The 21919-nt window shown below is 49.9% G+C and overlaps 11 non-coding genes and 2 pseudogenes across 11 annotated transcripts; 12 read left to right on the forward strand and 1 right to left on the reverse strand.

Moving 5' to 3' along the window:
• Nucleotides 1–13846: 13846 nt before the first annotated feature.
• LOC135045260 (U1 spliceosomal RNA) lies at nucleotides 13847–14010 on the forward strand. The gene has a single exon (XR_010237783.1). It is a non-coding gene; the product is annotated as a U1 spliceosomal RNA (small nuclear RNA).
• A 152-nt stretch (nucleotides 14011–14162) lies between these two features.
• Nucleotides 14163–14304, forward strand: LOC135045145 (U1 spliceosomal RNA; annotated as a pseudogene).
• A 692-nt stretch (nucleotides 14305–14996) lies between these two features.
• LOC135044924 (U1 spliceosomal RNA) lies at nucleotides 14997–15160 on the forward strand. The gene has a single exon (XR_010237460.1). It is a non-coding gene; the product is annotated as a U1 spliceosomal RNA (small nuclear RNA).
• A 152-nt stretch (nucleotides 15161–15312) lies between these two features.
• Nucleotides 15313–15475, forward strand: LOC135044547 (U1 spliceosomal RNA). Its single transcript, XR_010237118.1, has one exon. It is a non-coding gene; the product is annotated as a U1 spliceosomal RNA (small nuclear RNA).
• A 674-nt stretch (nucleotides 15476–16149) lies between these two features.
• LOC135044832 (U1 spliceosomal RNA) lies at nucleotides 16150–16313 on the forward strand. Its single transcript, XR_010237370.1, has one exon. It is a non-coding gene; the product is annotated as a U1 spliceosomal RNA (small nuclear RNA).
• Nucleotides 16314–17285: 972 nt separating this feature from the next.
• On the forward strand, nucleotides 17286–17451 carry LOC135045170 (U1 spliceosomal RNA). Its single transcript, XR_010237698.1, has one exon. It is a non-coding gene; the product is annotated as a U1 spliceosomal RNA (small nuclear RNA).
• Nucleotides 17452–17603: 152 nt separating this feature from the next.
• On the forward strand, nucleotides 17604–17766 carry LOC135045193 (U1 spliceosomal RNA). The gene has a single exon (XR_010237721.1). It is a non-coding gene; the product is annotated as a U1 spliceosomal RNA (small nuclear RNA).
• Nucleotides 17767–18437: 671 nt separating this feature from the next.
• On the forward strand, nucleotides 18438–18601 carry LOC135044826 (U1 spliceosomal RNA). The gene has a single exon (XR_010237364.1). It is a non-coding gene; the product is annotated as a U1 spliceosomal RNA (small nuclear RNA).
• A 152-nt stretch (nucleotides 18602–18753) lies between these two features.
• On the forward strand, nucleotides 18754–18916 carry LOC135044402 (U1 spliceosomal RNA). Its single transcript, XR_010237006.1, has one exon. It is a non-coding gene; the product is annotated as a U1 spliceosomal RNA (small nuclear RNA).
• Nucleotides 18917–20315: 1399 nt separating this feature from the next.
• LOC135044598 (U1 spliceosomal RNA) lies at nucleotides 20316–20443 on the reverse strand (annotated as a pseudogene).
• A 144-nt stretch (nucleotides 20444–20587) lies between these two features.
• LOC135044634 (U5 spliceosomal RNA) lies at nucleotides 20588–20703 on the forward strand. Its single transcript, XR_010237175.1, has one exon. It is a non-coding gene; the product is annotated as a U5 spliceosomal RNA (small nuclear RNA).
• Nucleotides 20704–20985: 282 nt separating this feature from the next.
• LOC135044754 (U5 spliceosomal RNA) lies at nucleotides 20986–21101 on the forward strand. The gene has a single exon (XR_010237294.1). It is a non-coding gene; the product is annotated as a U5 spliceosomal RNA (small nuclear RNA).
• Nucleotides 21102–21387: 286 nt separating this feature from the next.
• Nucleotides 21388–21503, forward strand: LOC135044794 (U5 spliceosomal RNA). The gene has a single exon (XR_010237333.1). It is a non-coding gene; the product is annotated as a U5 spliceosomal RNA (small nuclear RNA).
• The last annotated feature ends 416 nt before the right edge of the window (nucleotides 21504–21919 follow it).

Raw genomic sequence — 21919 nt, forward strand, 5'->3', positions numbered from 1 at the left:
GATGAATGCTTATTAGTCTTTGTCAGTATATACTTTTTGCAAAGTGTCTCTGTGGCGCAATCGGTTAGTGTGTTCAGCTATTAATCAAAAGGTTGGTGGTTCAATCCCACCCAGGGACGTAATTGACCTTGTGATCAGATTTTGGTGATATTTAAGTAGACAAGTCAAAATTGCAAACCCCCTCTTATGGTGTAGGGTACCTGGCCTTCTCTGATGTAATCAGAGTTAGATTTGATTCAGTGATTTTATAAAAAAACAGCTAGGAAGCACAATTTAGCAGTGGGTTGCAGAGAAAAAGAAAAATGCTGGCAGAAAAATCCAATTGAGTGATTAAACAGCTCTTCATTTTCTGGCTTTATTTTTATGCTAACTAATTTGTTCTCTGAAAAGTGTCCACAAAGCCAAGTATCTGATTAACATCTTTGTAGGGATGGTTTTTCACCTATTACTAAATTAAACTTGCTTCATTGGAAAGGCAGCAAGATGCATCCTCATTTCAATGTCTACGGAAATAATACAGGTTGACACCAGGAAACATTAACGCCACTGCATCTTTGCTGTTTTCTCATGTGGAAGTCTGTTTAATGTGAAAACAAGGTGATATCTAATTAGCACACAGGTAAGGAATTAAGAAAATCTTTATTTAAGGGTGAAGATGTTTCTCACAAAATCGTTGCGCCAATGCATCATTGAAATTCAAGCTGGAAAGATGATTTTAATATATCACTAGTACATTTTGTATTGCTCTTCTGGTGACAATGTAGTTTGTTTTTGTCAATTACCATTTTAATAATCGGGTAAAAAAAATTAAGTGGATTTTTGAAAGAAAACAATACTGTCAATTATAAGGGCACGGTCGTGCCCTTATATTAAGGCTGAATCGAACAAACGGAATTCTCCCATAGGGAACTTCTGAGATGGGGGCATGGTTTTGAGGGGCTACACCTCAAAACTGATAGGACGTACTGAGCTGAAATTTGGCATGGACGCGTAGAATCGTCACCCGCTGCTGCAGGCCAAATTTCAGGGCAAAATAATAAAAAATGAGGAATTGGGAGTAAGCTAAAGTTCCAACTGTCAGTTTTTTTCTGCCACTCCCTCTGTGGCTTTTTGACAACGTTTTCCTATAGAGTGAATGAAGATTTTTTTGGGAAGGCATAACTCAGGATAGAGGACGAATTAAGACTTGGGGTTTGTTTTACTAGATAGAGTATGCCCCAGTGTAGTGCCTTTTGGGGTTGTGGTTTTTCAGAAAGTTATAGGGTTTTTTTAATTAAGAGAAATATGCCCCATTATAGAGATAGGGCATTTCAATTTGTTGCGCCTGCGCAGTGACCGCCAGCAGGGGGTGTACAGAGAGTAGCTCTGGCAGTTGGGCACGAGGAGACAGAGCGGGAAGGAGTCACGTGGAGCTGCAGGAGGACAGCCAGCGGTTCCCGGCGTGTGAGTTCATTGAGGTCCATGAAGCGGGAGGAGATCGCCAGAGCTGCGTAGCACTGGGTGAGTTCTGTCAGGCAGCCCACCGCTGTGTACCCAGCTTCCACTTCTCCCCCGCGTGTCCGGCCACCCTCCCTTCCCGCCCGCCCGGCCACCCTCCCCTCCCGCCCGCCCGCCCGCCCGCTCGCTCGCCGCTCGCCCGCCCGCTTGCCCGCTGTGTGCCCGGCCGCCCGCCGGACCTTCCCTGGTGGCTGCCTGCGTCTCCTCCCCGCGTCTGTGGTGCGGCTGGCAGTAGGAGGCGTCTCGGGCAGCTGTGTCCGGCCACTCCTCCCTCCTCCTCCTCCCGCTGTGTCCGGCCCTCCCTACCTGCAGTATGCGGTATTTATCAAGGTCTCTATGGTCACCAGTCACCCCCCCTTCCCCCTCTCGCCCTCCCTGCTGTGTGTCCGTCTCCCCCCCCTGCTGTGTGTCCGTCGCCCCCCCCCCTTGCCCTCCCTGCTGTGTGTCCCCCCCTCCTCCCTGCAGTGTGTTCCCCCCGTGCCCTCCCTGCTGTGTATCCGGCCACCCTCCCCTCCTCCCGCTGTGTCCGGCCACCCCCCCCTCCCGCTGTGTCCGGCCACCCCCCCCCCTCTCGCTGTGTCCGTCCACCCCCCCCCCCTCCCGCTGTGTCCGGCCACCCCCCCCCTCCCGCTGTGACCGGCCACCCCCCCCCACTCCCGCTGTGTCTGGCCACCCCCCCCCCCTCCCGCTGTGTCCGGCCACCCTCCCCTCCTCCCGCTGTGTCCGGCCACCCTCCCCTCCTCCCGCTGTGTCCGGCCACCCCCCCCTCCCGCTGTGTCCGGCCACCCCCCCTCCCGCTGTGTCCGTCCACCCCCCCCTCCCGCTGTGTCCGGCCACCCTCCCCCTCCCGCTGTGTCCGGCCACCCCCCCCTCCTCCCGCTGTGTCCGGCCACCCCCCCTCCTCCCGCTGTGTCAGGCCACCCCCCCTCCTCCCGCTGTGTCTGTCCACCCCCCCTCCTCCTCTCTGCTGTGTGTCCGTTCTCCCCCCGCCCTCCCTGCTGTGTGTCCGTCCCCCCCCGCCCTCCCTGCAGCGCCTGACACACGCACACGCAGCGCCTGACACACACGCACACACGCAGCACCTGACACACACACACAGACGCAGCACCTGACACTCACACGGACCTGACACACACGCACACACTCACACGCAGCGCCTGACACACACAGACACGCAGCGCCTGACACACACAGACACGCAGCGCCTGACACACACACACTCACGCACCTGACACACACACTCACGCACCTGACACACACACACACACTCACGCACCTGACACACACACACTCACGCACCTGACACACGCACACTCACGCACCTGACACACGCACACGGCACGCAGCACCTGACACACACACACAGCACCTGACACACACACACACGCAGCACCTGACACACAGACATGCAGCGCCTGACACACACACACAGACACGCAGCACCTGACACACACACGCAGACACGCAGCACCTGACACACACACACACACGCAGCACCTGACACACACACGCAGACATGCAGCACCTGACACACACACGCAGACACGCAGCACCTGACACACACACGCAGACACGCAGCACCTGACACAGACACGCAGCACCTGACACACACACACATATGCAGCACCTGACACACACACACACACAGCACCTGACACACACACACGCAGCACCTGACACAGACATGCAGCGCCTGACACACACACGCAGACATGCAGCACCTGACACACACATGCAGCACCTGACAGACACACACACACACACACACATGCAGCACCTGACACACCCACACACACAGACATGCAGCACCTGACACACCCACACACACACGCAGCACCTGACACACATACATACATGTGGCATTTAACGCACACACGCACAGCACCTGACACACAATCATATACACTCAGAGCACCTAACACACACATACACTCGCAGCACCTCACACACACTCGTATACACACGCAGCACCTGCCACTCACACATATATACACATGTAGCACCTGCCACTCCCACATACATGAACAGCACCTAACACACACATATATACATGCAGCACCTGACACACACATACACGTGCAGCACCTGACAGTCACACACATACAGATGCGACACAAACACATACACGCTCAACACCTGACACCCACGTGGCAGCTGACGCATACAAATGCAGCACCTGAGATACACACATATACACGTGCAGCACCTGAGACACACACATACACGTACAGCACCTGACACACACACACATGTATGTACACGTGCGGCTCCAGGCACACACATACGTACGTACACACGCGGAATTTAACACACACACACACATACACGTGCGGCACCTGACACACATGTACGAACACGCGTGGCTCCTGACACACACACACGCGTGGCTCCTGACACACACACACACACACACACATGTACGAACACGCGCGGCTCCTGACACACACACGTATATACGTATACGCACGGCACCTGACACCTACACGTATGTACGTATACGCACGGCTCCTGACACCCACACGCATGTACACGCGCGGCTCCTGGCACACACACACACACACACGTACGTACACGCGCGGCACCTGACACACGCCTGTACGTACACACATGCACAGCACCTGACATACACACATGTAGGTACGCGCCACCCTGACACACACACACACACACACACGTACACGTACGACACTTGACACACACGTACGTACACGCACGGCACTGACACGTATGTACGCGCACGGCACCTGACACTCACGTACATACTAGTGATGAGTGGGTTCGGTTCGTCGGAATCCGAACCCCCCGAACTTCACCCATTTTACACGGGTCCGAGGCAGGTTCGAACCTTCCCGCCTTGCTCGGCTAGCCTGAGCGCGCACGAACGTCATCATCCCGCTGTCGGATTCTCGCGAGATTCGGATGTCTGCATTCGTGGAAAGGGATCCCATGTGTAAACATGGGACCCCTTTCAGTCCGTCTGGTCCGGGTGTTCGGTTTGTTGTTTTGCCAAGTACGTGGATTTAATCTGGAACCTGGATCAGGTGAGTATAATTATCTTTTATTTTCAGGTACCCGTGGATTCTACTTGGAGAAGAGGACCGACTGCTTCATGTCAACATAGGTAAGTATGTGTGTGTCGGCAGGTGGGAAAAAAAGTTATACTTTCACGGTGTCTGTGTCCTGTTTTTATTTGGGTATTTTTTCCCCAGTAGAATTACAGGTACCAGCGGGCCCGTTTTTCTCCTGCATGCTGGTACTTGTGGTTCTCCAAGTACCAGCTTGCGGGGGAGGCTTGCTGGGACTTGTAGTACTACTAGAAAAAACAATATTCTTTAAATTTTCTCAAGGCTATCAGCCTCCCATCCGCAGCCCTTGGATGGGGGGGACAGCCTCGGGCTTCACCCCTGGCCCTTAGGTGGCTGGGGGGGGGGACCCCTTGATTGAAGGGGTCACCACTCCCCCAGGGTACCCCGGCCAGGGGTGACTAGTTGGATATTTAATGCCACGGCCGCAGGGCACTGTATAAAAGTGACCCCCGGCTGTGGCATTATCTGTCCAGCTAGTGGAGCCCGATGCTGGTGTAAAAAATACGGGGGACCCCTACTCTTTTTGTCCCCCGTATTTTTTGCACCAGCACCAGGCGCAGAGCCCGGTGCTGGTTTTAAAAATACGGGGGATCCCCTGTCCGTTTTTCCCCCGGATTTTTAGAACCAGGACCGGCTCGAAGAGCCCGAGGCTGGTTATGCTTTGGAGGGGGGACCCACGCAATTTTTTTTTCGGGTTTTTCACATTCCATTTAAAAAATAAATAATATTTAAAAAAATATATAAATAATACTTGTGCCTCCAAAAAAGACAAACCAAGTACCTAATCCCTTCTAATATAAATAGATATGCTATTACCAAAAAAAAAAAACTGCAAAAAAAAAACATGTTTTTAAATTTTTTTTATTAGATTCCGCCAGCAAAGTGTGGCGGATTGAAAATGACGAATTTACTGTTTAAAAGCACTGTTGTCGAATTTACAAACTTCAATTGAATATACTTTTGTCGAATTGCCGCATTTGTACCATTGCAGAAAAGTCGAATTTGTCAAATGTCGAATTTTAAAGTCGAATTTTGAAAGCCTGTAAGAATAGGCTCCGTCCCCTTCTACCCCTGTACCATGCTCTCTCCTGTCTGTGCTCTCTCCCGTCTGTAGGACTAGGCCCCGCCCCCTTCTTACCCTCCTGTGACTGCTCTCTCCTGACAAGCGGACCAGGCCTGCCCCCTACACGCTGCTGGTGTCTTCATTGTTACTTGGTCTGGAGCTCCGTTGGGGAGAGAACTCACGTGAGCTCATTAAGAATGAGGAACTGGGATGTTTTAATTTTATTGTGAGTAGTGTAGTGTGGTGATGTAGTATGTTGTATGGGGGGTATAGTGTAATTATGAAGTGCAGCATATGGGAGGGCTGTAGCATAGTGATGTAGTGTGGCATATGGGGGGTGGTAGCGCATAGGCGTGCGTACAGGGGGTGCCTGGTGCGCACAGGCACTCCCTAATGTCCAGCACCGCTGCACGCCACACTTGCTGTAGCACAGTGATCGCTGACTGTGTGATCGGTGGAGCCTAGCCTGCAGCTCATTTCCGTACCTCCCACCACCGCTGCACCCGACCCCCCTCTGCCTGCTGCTAATACTATGCTGAGTGCATTCGTCGGCGGCCTCACTGGGGGGACTGGCGTCACCTTGCAATGTGACGTGGTGATGTCCGCCCATGCTCTCCTCCCGCCCACCTGTGCTTTCCTCCTGCTGCGGTCTCTCAGTCCTAGTGTGCCGCGGCCGCCACACCACTGGCAGTGTTCCTCTAGGAGGGACTGGGAGCTGCTGGCAGACACATTCTGCTGAGACTTACTTGTCAGTGCGGGTTCCGGACGGCAGGCGGCGGGTGGGAGGGCAGACGGGGAGCAGGTGTCACAAGGAGTGTGTGGGTAACTAATTCACAATACTTCCGCTCAACGTGGCACTGCTGGTCCTTCATCTCCCATGTCTCTTCACCAGGTGGCGGGCGGCCCGGAAATTAAGTGATGTGTTGTGCAGCAGTCAGTGTGAAGTGACTGTGAGTAACACTGGTGGTGCTGATGATGCTGCTGCAGAATCTGGAAGCAATTAATTCATAAATATAATGTACTCTATCAGTGTTTCTCTGACGTCCTAGTGGATGCTGGGAACTCCGTAAGGACCATGGGGATTAGCGGCTCCGCAGGATACTGGGCACAAAAAATAAAGCTTTAGGACTACCTGGTGTGCACTGGCTCCTCCCCCTATGACAATCCTCCAAGCCTCAGTTAGATTTTTGTGCCCGGCCGAGAAGGGTGCACACTAGGGGCTCTCCTGAGCTTCTTAGTGAAAGTTTAGTTTTAGGTTTTTTATTTTCAGTGAGACCTGCTGGCAACAGGCTCACTGCATCGAGGGACTAAGGGGAGAAGAAGCGAACTCACCTGCGTGCAGAGTGGATTGGGCTTCTTAGGCTACTGGACACCATTAGCTCCAGAGGGACCGAACACAGGCCCAGCCTCGGAGCTCGGTCCCAGAGCCGCGCCGCCGGCCCCCTTACAGAGCCAGAAGCAAGAAGAGGTCCGGAAAATCGGCGGCAGAAGACATCCTGTCTTCACCAAGGTAGCGCACAGCACTGCAGCTGTGCGCCATTGCTCCTCAGCACACTTCACACTTCGGTCACTGAGGGTGCAGGGCGCTAGGGGGGGCACCCTGAGCAGCAATAGAAACACCTTGGCTGGCGAAAATACATCACATATAGCCCCCAGGGCTATATGGATGAATTTTAACCCCTGGCAGATTCCACAGAAAAACGGGAGAAAAGGCCGCCGAGAAGGGGGCGGAGCCTATCTCCTCAGCACACTGGCGCCATTTTCTCTCACAGCTCCGTTGGAGGGAAACTCCCTGGCTCTCCCCTGCAGTTACTACACTACAGAAAGGGGTTAAAAAAGAGAGGGGGGCAGCAGCTATAAGGGGAAAAACACTTATATAAGGTTATCCCTGTATATATATATATATATATAGCGCTCTGGTGTGTGCTGGCATACTCTCCCTCTGTCTCCCCAAAGGGCTAGTGGGGTCCTGTCCTCTATCAGAGCATTCCCTGTGTGTGTGTGTCGGTACGATTGTGTCGACATGTATGAGGAGGAAAATGGTGTGGAGGCGGAGCAATTGCCTGTAATGGAGTTGTCACCCCCTAGGGAGTCGACACCTGAGTGGCTGAGCTTATGGAAGGAATTACGTGACAGTGTCAGCTCTTTACAAAAGATTGATGACATGAGACAGCCGGCTACTCAGCCTGTGCCTGTCCAGGTGTCTCAAAAGCCATCAGGGGCTCTAAAACGCCCGTTACCGCAGATGGCAGATACAGACGCCGACACGGATACTGATTCCAGTGTCGACGATTAAGAGACGAATGTGACTTCCAGTAGGGCCACACGTTACATGATTGAGGCTATGGAAAATGTTTTTACACATTTCTGATAATACCAGTACCACTAAAAAGGGTATTATGTTGGGTGAGAAAAAACTGCCTGTAGTTTTTCCTGCATCTGAGGAATTAAATGAAGTGTGTGATGATGCGTGGGTTTCCCCCGATAAAAACTGTTAATTCCTAAAAAGTTATTAGCATCATACCCCTTCCCGCCAGAGGATAGGGCACATTGGGAAACACCCCCTAGGGTGAATAAAGCGCTCACACGCTTGTCTAAACAGGTGGCACTACCGTCCCCGGATACGGCCGCCCTTAAGGAACCTGCTGACAGAAAGCAGTAAAATATCCTAAAATGTATATACACTCACACGGGTGTGATACTGCGACCAGCAATCGCCTCAGCCTGGATGTGCAGTGCTGGGGTGGCTTGGTCGGATTCCCTGACTGACAATATTGATACCCTAGATAGGGACAGTATATTACTGACTATAGAGCATTTAAAAGATGCTTTCTATATATGCGTGATGCACAGAGGGATATTTGCCGACTGGCATCAAGAGTAAGTGCGCTGTCCATTTCTGCCAGAAGAGGGTTATGGACAAGACAGTGGTCAGGTGATGCTGATTCCAAAAGGCATATGGAAGTATCGCCTTATAAAAGGGAGGAGTTATTTGGGGTAGGTCTAACAGACCTGGTGGCCACGGCAACGGCTGGGAAATCCACATTTTTACCCCAGGTAGCCTCTCAACATAAGAAGACGCCGTATTATCAGGCGCAGTCCTTTGGGCCCCATAAGGGCAAGCGGGCAAAAGGCTCCTCATTTCTGCCCCGTGGCAGAGGGAGAGGAAAAAGGCTGCAGCAAACAGCCAGTTCCCAGGAACAGAAACGGTGGGGGCCCGTCTCATAAATTTCAGCGTGCAGTGGGCTCACTCACAGGTGGACCCCTGGATCCTTCAGGTGGTATCTCAGGGGTACAAATTGGAATTCGAGACGTCTCCCCTTCGCCGTTTTCCTAAAGTCTGCTTTACCGACGTCTCCCTCCGACAGGGAGGCGGTATGGGAAGCCATTCACAAGCTGTATTCCCAGCAGGTGATAATCAAGGTACCCCTCCTACAACAGGGAAAGGGGTATTATTCCACGCTGTTTGTGGTACCGAAGCCGGACGGCTCGGTGAGACCTAATTTAAATCTGAAATCCTTGAACACTTACATACAAAGGTTCAAATTCAAGATGGAGTCACTCAGAGCGGTGATGGCAAACCGGGAAGAAGGGGATTATATGGTGTCTCTGGACATCAAGGATGCTTATCTCCATGTCCCAAATTACCCTTCTCACCAAGGGTACCTCAGGTTTGTGGTACAGAACTGTCACTATCAGTTTCAGACGCTGCCGTTTGGTTTGTCCACGGCACCCCGGGTCTTTACCAAAGTAATGGCCGAAATGATGATACTCCTTCGAAGGAAGGGAGTTTTAATTATCCCTTACTTGGACGATCTCCGGATAAGGGCAAGATCCAGGGAACAGTTGGTAGTCGGGGTAGCACTATCTCAAGTAGTGTTGCGGCAGCACGGTTGGATTCTTAATATTCCAAAATCGCAGCTGATTCCGACGACACGTCTTCTATTCCTAAGGATGATCCTGGACACAGTCCAGAAAATAAGAATTTACTTACCGATAATTCTATTTCTCATAGTCCGTAGTGGATGCTGGGGACTCCGAAAGGACCATGGGGAATAGCGGCTCCGCAGGAGACTGGGCACAAAGTAAAAGCTTTAGGACTAGCTGGTGTGCACTGGCTCCTCCCCCTATGACCCTCCTCCAAGCCTCAGTTAGGATACTGTGCCCGGACGAGCGTACACAATAAGGAAGGATTTTGAATCCCGGGTAAGACTCATACCAGCCACACCAATCACACCGTACAACTTGTGATCTGAACCCAGTTAACAGCATGATAACAGAAGGAGCCTCTGAAAAGATGGCTCACAACAACAATAACCCGATTTTTGTAACAATAACTATGTACAAGTAATGCAGACAATCCGCACTTGGGATGGGCGCCCAGCATCCACTATGGACTATGAGAAATAGAATTATCGGTAAGTAAATTCTTATTTTCTCTAACGTCCTAGTGGATGCTGGGGACTCCGAAAGGACCATGGGGATTATACCAAAGCTCCCAACCGGGTGGGAGAGTGCGGATGACTCTGCAGCACCGAATGAGAGAACTCCAGGTCCTCCTCAGCCAGGGTATCAAATTTGTAGAATTTAGCAAACATGTTTTCCCCTGACCAAGTAGCTGCTCGGCAAAGTTGTAAAGCCGAGACCCCTCGGGCAGCCGCCCAAGATGAGCCCACTTTCCGTGTGGAATGGGCTTTTACAGATTTTGGCTGTGGCAGGCCTGCCACAGAATGTGCAAGCTGAATTGTACTACAAATCCAACGAGCAATCGTCTGCTTAGAAGCAGGAGCACCCAGCTTGCTGGGTGCATACAGGATAAACAGCGAATCAGATTTTCTGACTCCAGCCGTCCTGGAAACATATATTTTCAGGGCCCTGACTACGTCCAGCAACTTGGAATCCTCCAAGTCCCTAGTAGCCGCAGGCACCACATATGAAAAATTAGGTAAGGGCTTTTATAGGATAAAGCCGCCAATTCTGAGACACGATGTACAGAGAGCCAACGTAAAAAATAACAATGTTTATTAATAAAACATATAAAAAGATTAATTGTCAAATAACCGGTGAAAAATATATATAAATATATATAAGAACATTCTACCTTTGAGAAAGTCACGTGAACGTGACGAAACGCGTCAGGACCCGCCCCTATCCACACTCAGCTCAGGTGAAATCTTCCAGGTGTTCCTTGGTCCCCGCTGCACCCTCCTTCTACAGCATCCGACATCAGCGGCTTCAGCGCACACGCCGCCACGACCGGGTTGTGAGAGAGACGGTCCATTCCTTTCCGCTGCACAGCGTATATGGGCATTGCAGGACATTGAAGCCGAGGACGCTCGGCTCTTACCAGCCCATTTTGGAAAGGTATTGAATATCAATTTCAACTGAGGGACTTTTTTATTCATTAGGATCCTACCAACACACCTGGTATTTATCAACTATCTAACAAGTGAATCACTGAACTTTTCACCCCAATAAGCTGAGTCATTACAATATACCACTAGTTCACGTCTAGTGACTGTTCTTATATATATTTGTATATATTTTTCACCGGTTATTTGACAATTAATCTTTTTATATGTTTTATTAATAAACATTGTTATTTTTTACGTTGGCTCTCTGTACATCATGTTTCGTTCCTGATATTCAGCGCAGCCGTTTGTTCTTTTTCTATGCTATCACCACAATACTACACATAGTATTCCGGCAAGCGCAGACTATCAGGAACATAAAATTGTGATTATTTAATTCTATGAAACACGTATTGGTTTTCACTTTTTATTTTGATGATTAGGCGCTCGTTTGTTGCAGTTTTTTGTTTTGGTCAATTCTGAGACACGCCTGGCTGAAGCCAGGGCTAACAGCATTACCACTTTCCATGTGAGATATTTTAAGTCCACAGTGGTGAGTGGTTCAAACCAATGTGATTTTAGGAATCCCAAAACTACATTGAGATCCCAAGGTGCCACTGGAGGCACAAAAGGAGGCTGTATATGCAGTACTCCCTTGACAAACGTCTGAACTTCAGGAACAGAAGCCAGTTCTTTTTGGAAGAATATTGACAGGGCCGAAATTTGAACCTTAATGGACCCTAATTTGAGGCCCATAGACAGTCCTGTTTGCAGGAAATGCAGGAAACGACCCAGTTGAAATTCCTCTGTAGGGGCCTTCCTGGCCTCGCACCACGCAACATATTTACGCCAAATACGGTGATAATGTTGTATGGTTACATCCTTCCTGGCTTTGATCAGGGTAGGGATGACTTCATCCGGAATGCCTTTTTCCTTCAGGATCCGGCGTTCAACCGCCATGCCGTCAAACGCAGCCGCGGTAAGTCTTGGAACAGACATGGTCCCTGCTGGAGCAGGTCCTTTCTTAGAGGTAGAGGCCACGGGTCTTCCGTGAGCATCTCTTGAATTTCCGGGTACCAAGTCCTTCTTGGCCAATCCGGAGCCACGAGTATAGTCTTTACTCCTCTCCTTCTTATGATTCTCAGTACTTTTGGTATGAGAGGAAGAGGAGGGAACACATACACTGACTGGTACACCCACGGTGTTACCAGAGAGTCCACAGCTATTGCCTGAGGGTCCCTTGACCTGGCGCAATATCTGTCCAGCTTTTTGTTGAGGCGGGACGCCATCATGTCCACCCTTTGGTTTTTCCCAACGGTTCACAATCATGTGGAAGACTTCTGGGTGAAGTCCCCACTCCCCCGGGTGAAGATCGTGTCTGCTGAGGAAGTCTGCTTCCCAGTTGTCCACTCCCGGAATGAACACTGCTGACAGTGCTATCACATGATTCTCCGCCCAGCGAAGAATCCTTGCCACTTCCATCATTGCCCTCCTGCTTCTTGTGCCGCCCTGTCTGTTTACGTGGGCGACTGCCGTGATGTTGTCCGACTGGATCAACACCGGCTGACCCTGAAGCAGAGGTCTTGCCTGACTTAGGGCATTGTAAATGGCCCTTAGTTCCAGGATATTTATGTGAAGTGACGTTTCCATGCTTGACCACAAGCCCAGGAAATTTCTTCCCTGTGTGACTGCTCCCCAGCCTCTCAGGCTGGCATCCGTGGTCACCAGGACCCAATCCTGAATGCCGAATCTGCGGCCCTCTAGGAGATGAGCACTCTGTAACCACCACAGGAGAGACATCCTTGTCCTTGGAGACAGGGTTATCCGCTGATGCATTTGAAGATGCGATCCGGACCATTTGTCCAGCAGATCCCACTGAAAAGTTCTTGCATGGAATCTGCCGAATGGAATCGCTTCGTAAGAAGCCACCATCTTTCCCAGGACCATTGTGCATTGTACTGACACTTGGCCTGGTCTTAGGAGGTTCCTGACTATGTCGGATAACTCCTTGGCTTTCTCCTCCGGGAGAAACACCTTTTTCTGTACTGTGTCCAGAATCATCCCTAGGAACAGCAGACGTGTCGTCGGAATCAGCTGCGATTTTGGAATATTTAGAATCCATCCGTGCTGTCGTAGTACTACTTGAGATAGTGCTACTCCGACCTCTAACTGTTCTCTGGACCTTGCCTGCTTACTTTGTGCCTTCCAATGCACAATGCAAACTACAGGTAGTGCTGCAGGGCCCACACCCTTTTACTTGCCGTACAGAGCAGCTCTGGAGCTGTTACAGTGCCCAGCTGCTGCAAGAAATCAGCTTGAATGCTTCAGGGGCTGGGGCATAGCCAACATGAGCCCCACACCGAAGGAGGGTGGAGGTGTTTAATGCGAACTAGGGGTCATCCAAGCGCCGCAAAAGGCCGCCATGCCCTGCACGCCCCTTTTCTCTTTTCATATGCAGACGAGGGTTGAAGCCAACTTTGACCCACTGCTTGGATGACATCACCGTATGCAAATCCATCTGCTGCAGGCCTTCCCCCAGGAATGCTTGCACTAGTTGTTGCATTTGGTTTGTTGTTTGACCCACTGCTTGGATGACATCACCGTATGCAAATCCATCTGCTGCAGGCCTTCCCCCAGGAATGCTTGCACTAGTTGTTGCATTTGGTTTGTTGTTTGGGGGTGCTTCATTATTAGGCAGCCTTCTGCCCTCCCATGTTCATCTGAAAATTTGTGTTCTCCCTGCAGTTGTTGTCCCCAGATGAGAGTTCCCTTGTGCTGCCTCAGTTGAATCTCCTTTACTTGACAGAGATGTGCCTGAGCAGCGGCCCTCCCCAGCCCTATCCCAAATCATACTTATTTTGCATAGGAGATACCATGGTCATGAAGATTGTTCTCCCAGGGTGAGGTTCATTCATTGCATTCTGGGTATGCTGACCCCTGTGATTTCCCCAAATGTGGGAAACTCGACTGCATTATTTGTGGTAGTGGGGGACTGTGTTTGTGCTTTCCTCTGGTCAGCTCTGGTAAAAGTCAGATTTATTTGTCTCAGATCTTCCTCTAGCCTTGTTCTTCTTTCGAGAGTTCCCTTGTGCTGCCTCAGTTGGATCTCCTTCACTTGACAGGGGGGTACCCGAGCAGCGACCCTCCCCAGCTCTAGCCCAACTTCTACTTACCTGGCAGGTGAGATACTATGATCATGTAGGTGCTTCTCCCAGGGCAAGGCTCACCCATTGCACTCTGGGTGTGCTGCTCCTGCGATTTCCCCAAATGTGGGAAACTTGACTGCATAATTTGTGTTTCCCCTGGTCGGCTCTCATATAATTCAGATCTCTTTGTCTCAGGTCTCTCTCCAGCCTAGTTTGCTGTCTGTTTCAACTTCTCTTTTCTTGAGCCGCTCCCTTCTATGCCCTTGCGCACTATCCTGACTTCTCCCGTCTGCTTACTTTGTGCCTTCCAATGCACAATGCAAACTACAGGTAGTGCTGCAGGGCCCACACCCTTTTACTTGCCGTTCAGAGCAGCTCTGGAGCTGTTACAGTGCCCAGCTGCTGCAAGAAATCAGCTTGAATGCTTCAGGGGCTGGGGCATAGCCAACATGAGCCCCACACCGAAGGAGGGTGGAGGTGTTTAATGTGAACTAGGGGTCATCCAAGCGCCGCAAAAGGCCGCCATGCCCTGCACGCCCCTTTTCTCTTTTCATATGCAGACGAGGGTTGAAGCCAACTTTGACCCACTGCTTGGATGACATCACCATATGCAAATCCATCTGCTGCAGGCCTTCCCCCAGGAATGCTTGTACTAGTTGTTGCATTTGGTTTGTTGTTTGGGGGTGCTTCAGTATTAGGCAGCCTTCTGCCCTCCCATGTTTATCTGGAAATATGTGTTCTCCCTGCAGTTGTTGTCCCCAGATGAGAGTTCCCTTGTGCTGCCTCAGTTGAATCTCCTTTACTTGACAGAGATGTGCCTGAGCAGCGGCCCTCCCCAGCCCTATCCAAAATCATACTTATTTTGCATAGGCGATACCATGGTCATGAAGATTGTTCTCCCAGGGTGAGGTTCATTCATTGCATTCTGGGTATGCTGACCCCTGTGATTTCCCCAAATGTGGGAAACTCGACTGCATTATTTGTGGTAGTGGGGGACTGTGTTTGTGCTTTCCTCTGGACAGCTCTGGTAAAAGTCAGATTTATTTGTCTCAGATCTTCCTCTAGCCTTGTTCTTCTTTCGAGAGTTCCCTTGTGCTGCCTCAGTTGGATCTCTTTCACTTGACAGGGGGGTGCCAGAGCAGCGACCCTCCTCAGCTCTAGCCCAACTCCTACTTACCTGCCAGGTGAGATACTTTGATCATGAAGGTGCTTCTCCCAGGGCAAGGCTCACCCATTGCACTCTGGGTGTGGTGCCCCTGCGATTTCCCCAAATGTGGGAAGCTTGACTGCATAATTTGTGTTTCCCCTGGTCAGCTCTCGTATAATTCAGATCTCTTTGTCTCAGGTCTCTCTCCAGCCTAGTTTGCTGTCTGTTTCCACTTCTTTTTTCATGAGCCCCTCCCTTTTATACCCTTGTGCACTATCCTGACTTCTCCTCCTGTCTGCTTACTTTGTGCCTTCCAATGCACAATGCAAACTACAGGTAGTGCTGCAGGGCCCACACCCTTTTACTTGCCGTACAGAGCAGCTCTGGAGCTGTTACAGTGCCCAGCTGCTGCAAGAAATCAGCTTGAATGCTTCAGGGGCTGGGGCATAGCCAACATGAGCCCCACACCGAAAGAGGGTGGAGGTGTTTAATGTGAACTAGGGGTCATCCAAGCGCCGCAAAAGGCCGCCATGCCCTGCACGCCCCTTTTCTCTTTTCATATGCAGACGAGGGTTGAAGCCAACTTTGACCCACTGCTTGGATGACATCACCGTATGCAAATCCATCTGCTGCAGGCCTTCCCCCAGGAATGCTTGCACTAGTTGTTGCATTTGGTTTGTTGTTTGGGGGTGCTTCAGTATTAAGCAGCCTTCTGCCCTCCCATGTTCATCTGAAAATATGTGTTCTCCCTGCAGTTGTTGTCCCCAGATGAGAGTTCCCTTGTGCTGCCTCAGTTGAATCTCCTTTACTTGACAGAGATGTGCCTGAGCAGCGGCCCTCCCCAGCCCTATCCCAAATCATACTTATTTTGCATAGGAGATACCATGGTCATGAAGATTGTTCTCCCAGGGTGAGGTTCATTCATTGTATTCTGGGTATGCTGACCCCTGTGATTTCCCCAAATGTGGGAAACTCGACTGCATTATTTGTGGTAGTGGGGGACTGTGTTTGTGCTTTCCTCTGGTCAGCTCTGGTAAAAGTCAGATTTATTTGTCTCAGATCTTCCTCTAGCCTTGTTCTTCTTTCGAGAGTTCCCTTGTGCTGCCTCAGTTGGATCTCTTTCACTTGACAGGGGGGTGCCCGAGCAGTGACCCTCCCCAGCTCTAGCCCAACTCCTACTTACCTGCCAGGTGAGATACTATGATCATGAAGGTGCTTCTCCCAGGGCAAGGCTCACCCATTGCACTCTGATTTCCCCAAATGTGGGAAGCTTGACTGCATAATTTGTGTTTCCCCTGGTCGGCTCTCGTATAATTCAGATCTCTTTGTCTCAGGTCTCTCTCCAGCCTAATTTGCTGTCTGTTTCCACTTCTTTTTTCATGAGCCCCTCCCTTTTATACCCTTGTGCACTATCCTGACTTCTCCTCCTGTCTGCTTTCTTTGTGCCTTCCAATGCACAATGCAAACTACAGGTAGTGCTGCAGGGCCCACACCCTTTTACTTGCCGTACAGAGCAGCTCTGGAGCTGTTACAGTGCCCAGCTGCTGCAAGAAATCAGCTTGAATGCTTCAGGGGCTGGGGCATAGCCAACATGAGCCCCACACCGAAGGAGGGTGGAGGTGTTTAATGCGAACTAGGGGTCATCCAAGCGTCGCAAAAGGCCGCCATGCCCTGCACGCCCCTTTTCTCTTTTCATATGCAGACGAGGGTTGAAGCCAACTTTGACCCACTGCTTGGATGACATCACCGTATGCAAATCCATCTGCTGCAGGCCTTCCCCCAGGAATGCTTGCACTAGTTGTTGCATTTGGTTTGTTGTTTGGGGGTGCTTCAGTATTAGGCAGCCTTCTGCCCTCCCATGTTCATCTGAAAATATGTGTTCTCCCTGCAGTTGTTGTCCCCAGATGAGAGTTCCCTTGTGCTGCCTCAGTTGAATCTCCTTTACTTGACAGAGATGTGCATGAGCAGCGGCCCTCCCCAGCCCTATCCCAAATCATACTTATTTTGCATAGGAGATACCATGGTCATGAAGATTACTCTCCCAGGGTGAGGTTCATTCATTGCATTCTGGGTATGCTGACCCCTGTGATTTCCCCAAATGTGGGAAACGCGACTGCTTTATTTGTTGGTAGTGGGGGGACTGTGTTTGTGCTTTCTTCTGGTCAGCTCTGGTAAAAGTCAGATTTCTTTGTCTCAGATCTTCCTCTAGCCTTGTTCTTCTTTCGAGAGTTCCTTTGTGCTGCCTCAGTTGGATCTCCTTCACTTGACAGGGGGGTGCCCGAGCAGCGACCCTCCCCAGCTCTTGCCCAACTCCTACTTACCTGCCAGGTGAGATACTATGATCATGAAGGTGCTTCTCCCAGGGCAAGGCTCACCCATTGCACTCTGGGTGTGCTGCCCCTGCGATTTCCCCAAATGTGGGAAACTTGACTGCATAATTTGTGTTTCCCCTGGTCGGCTCTCGTATAATTCAGATCTCTTTGTCTCAGGTCTCTCTCCAGCCTAGTTTGCTGTCTGTTTCCACTTCTCTTTTCTTGAGCCGCTCCCTTCTATGCCCTTGCGCACTATCCTGACTTCTCCCGTCTGCTTACTTTGTGCCTTCCTACGCACAATGCGAACTACAGGTAGTGCTGCAGGGCCCACACCCTTTTAGTTGCCTTACAGAGCAGCTCTGGAGCTGTTACAGTGCCCAGCTGCTGCAAGAAATCAGCTTGAATGCTTCAGGGGCTGGGGCATAGCCAACATGAGCCCCACACCGAAGGAGGGTGGAGGTGTTTAATGCGAACTAGGGGTCATCCAAGCGCCGCAAAAGGCCGCCATGCCCTGCATAACCCTTTTCTCTTTTCATATGCAGATGAGGGTTCCAGCCAACTTTGGCCCACTGCTTGGATGACATAACCGTATGCAAATCCGTCTTCTGCAGACCTTCACCCAGGAATGCTTTTACTAGTTGTTGCATTTGGTTTGTTGTTTGGGGGTGCTTCAGTATTAGGCAGCCTTCTGTCCTCCCATGTTCATCTGAAAATATGTGTTCTCCCTGCAGTTGTTGTCCCCAGATGAGAGTTCCCTTGTGCTGCCTCAGTTGAATCTCCTTTACTTGACAGAGATGTGCCTGAGCAGCGGCCCTCCCCAGCCCTATCCCAAATCATACTTATTTTGCATAGGAGATACCATGGTCATGAAGATTGTTCTCCCAGGGTGAGGTTCATTCATTGCATTCTGGGTATGCTGACCCCTGTGATTTCCCCAAATTTGGGAAACTCGACTGCATTATTTGTGGTAGTGGGGGACTGTGTTTGTGCTTTCCTCTGGTCAGCTCTGGTAAAAGTCAGATTTCTTTGTCTCAGATCTTCCTCTAGCCTTGTTCTTCTTTCGAGAGTTTCCTTGTGCTGCCTCAGTTGGATCTCCTTCACTTGACAGGGGGGTGCCCGAGCAGCGACCCTCCCAAGCTCTAGCCCAACTCCTACTTACCTGCCAGGTGAGATACTATAATCAGGAAGGTGCTTCTCCCAGGGCAAGGCTCACCCATTGCACTCTGGGTGTGCTGCTCCTGCGATTTCCCCAAATGTGGGAAACTTGACTGCATAATTTGTGTTTCCCCTGGTCGGCTCTCGTATAATTCAGATCTCTTTGTCTCAGGTCTCTCTCCAGCCTAGTTTGCTGTCTGTTTCAACTTCTCTTTTCTTGAGCCGCTCCCTTCTATGCCCTTGCGCACTATCCTGACTTCTCCCGTCTGCTTACTTTGTGCCTTCCAATGCACAATGCAAACTACAGGTAGTGCTGCAGGGCCCACACCCTTTTACTTGCCGTTCAGAGCAGCTCTGGAGCTGTTACAGTGCCCAGCTGCTGCAATAAATCAGCTTGAATGCTTCAGGGGATGGGGCATGGCCAACATGAGCCCCACACCAAAGGAGGGTGGGGGTGTTTAATGCGAACTAGGGGTCATCCAAGCACCGCAAAAGGCCGCCATGCCCTGCACGCCCCTTTTCTCTTTTCATATGCAGATGAGGGTTGAAGCCAACTTTGACCCACTGCTTGGATGACATCACCGTATGCAAATCCGTCTTCTGCAGAACTTACCCCAGGAATGCTTGTACTAGTTGTTGCATTTGGTTTGTTGTTTGGGGGTGCTTCAGTATTAGGCAGCCTTCTGCCCTCCCATGTTCATCTGAAAATATGTGTTCTCCCTGCAGTTGTTGTCCCCAGATGAGAGTTCCCTTGTGCTGCCTCAGTTGAATCTCCTTTACTTGACAGAGATGTGCATGAGCAGCGGCCCTCCCCAGCCCTATCCCAAATCATACTTATTTATAATCCACAGTCAGCTAAAAATTGAGCTGAGTCGACATTGGAGGGTAAACATGCCCTCAGCAATATCTGCCAGTCTTTGTTATTGGGCTCTAAAGTGTTTCCTAGGTCTCTGATGTATTTTTGGCTAGCAACTAAGTCTTTTCTGGGGTCAGGGAATTCAGACACTAAGGTCCTTAATTCCATTCTGGAAAATGGGCTATACATGGCAATGTTCCTGATAGGAGTGACTCCTGATGTGTCAGTTTTCCCATTTGGAACAGCTATTACCCTAACAGGATTAAGTCTACTAACATCATTCTGTGTAGATTCTACAGCCTGTGGTGAAATGGTTTCAGCATAGTGTAAGGTGCCGTACTTACCCGTTGATACGACCTCACCTGTCCCTCCGCTAGGGGGCTTTGTTACTAATCTTATGGGTTGGGCCGTGCCTACTGTTGTTTCTGATATAGTGGCTGCTAGAGAGAGCGCCGATATTGTTGCCGATTCGTCCTCTTGATCACACTCCTGGGGAAAGTTCAAAACAGGGTACAAATATTTGCCCCATCCCCTGAAGCATTCAAGCTGATTTCTTGCAGCAGCTTGGCACTGTAACAGCTCCAGAGCTGCTCTGTAAGGCAAGTAAAAGGGTGTGGGCCCTGCAGCACTACCTGTAGTTTGCATTGTGCATTGGAAGGCACAAAGTAAGCAGACAGGAGGAGAAGTCAGGATAGTGCACAAGGGTATAAAAGCGAGTTTCCCACATTTGGGAAAATCACAGGGGTCAGCATACCCAGAATGCAATGAATGAACCTCACCCTGGGAGAACAATCTTCATGACCATGGTATCTCCTATGCAAAATAAGTATGATTTGGGATAGGGCTGGGGAGGGCCGCTGCTCAGGCACATCTCTGTCAAGTAAAGGAGATTCAACTGAGGCAGCACAAGGGAACTCTCATCTGGGGACAACAACTGCAGGGAGAACACATATTTTCAGATGAAAATCTTGGTCATGCTCTGGTTTCTCTTCAGAACGAACAAATCTTTCGCCTTTTACTAAAGATTTCCGTGGAGAGGAGCAAAACCGAGTTTTATCTCAATTTTTGCATGCCCCATATTATTGGGGTTTCTTTTATCAGTTTAAAGACAGAACGAGTGTGCTTTCTTGTTAGCTTTAATGTAAGCTCATTTGCATAGAAATGACAGTAAATGTTTGTTTCTTTTCAAACAGAACTTTCTTGACCATGCTACTTGCTTGAAAGATCTGGGAGCACATGGAATACAGTACAAACCATGCTTATAGCAAGGAGAAGCCAGGTGAGAAATCTGCTTTCTTTCAAGTTGGGCGCTCACTTTGATCTGAATGAGGACTGCTGGCACAGCATTTAGGCGACAGGTGGAATCTTGGTCATGCTCTGGTTTCTCTTCAGAACGAACAAATCTTTCGCCTTTTATTAAAGATTTCTGTGGAGAGGAGCAAAACTGAGTTTTATCTCAATTTTTGCATGCCCCATATTATTGGGGTTTCTTTTATCAGTTTAAAGACAGAACGAGTGTGCTTTCTTGTTAGCTTTAATGTAAGTTTATTTGCATAACAATGACTATAAATGTCTGTTTCTTTTCAAGCAGAACTTTCTTGACCATACTAATTGCTTGAAAGATCTGGGAGCACATGGAAAAGAGTACAAACCATGTTTATAGCAAGGGGAAGCCTGGTGAGAAATCTGCTTTCTCTCATTCAAATTGGGTGCTCACTTTGATCTGAATGAGAACTGCTGGCATGGCACTCAGGCGACAGGTGGAATCTTGGTCATGCTCTGGTTTCTCTTCAGAACTAACAAATATTTCGCCTTTTATTAAAGATTTCCGTGGAGAGGAGCAAAACTGAGTTTTATCTCAATTTTTGCATGCCCCATATTATTGGGGTTTCTTTTATCAGTTTAAAGACAGAACGAGTGTGCTTTCTTGTTAGCTTTAATGTAAGTTTATTTGCATAACAATGACAGTAAATGTTTGTTTCTTTTCAAACAGAACTTTCTTGACCATGCTACTTGCTTGAAAGATCTGGGAGCACATGGAAAACAGTACAAACCATGCAGTATCACAAGAGCCTTTATTTGATCTTTCATGAAGATAGAGCAGAATTGAGGACACGTCAACAATTTCTGCCGAAGGTGGTTCATCTTTCCACATGGTGCCTTTGGCCACTGACACCTTCGTTGAGTCAAAGTCTCTGGCTGTGGTCAGAACTTTGAAAATGTATGTCACCAGAACGGTTCAGATTAGGAAAACAGAGGCTCTGTTTGTCCTGTATGCTCCCATCAGGATTGGGTGTCCTGCTTCC

The sequence above is a fragment of the Pseudophryne corroboree genome, unplaced genomic scaffold, assembly GCF_028390025.1.
Source record: "Pseudophryne corroboree isolate aPseCor3 unplaced genomic scaffold, aPseCor3.hap2 scaffold_90, whole genome shotgun sequence".
NCBI lineage: Eukaryota > Metazoa > Chordata > Amphibia > Anura > Myobatrachidae > Pseudophryne > Pseudophryne corroboree.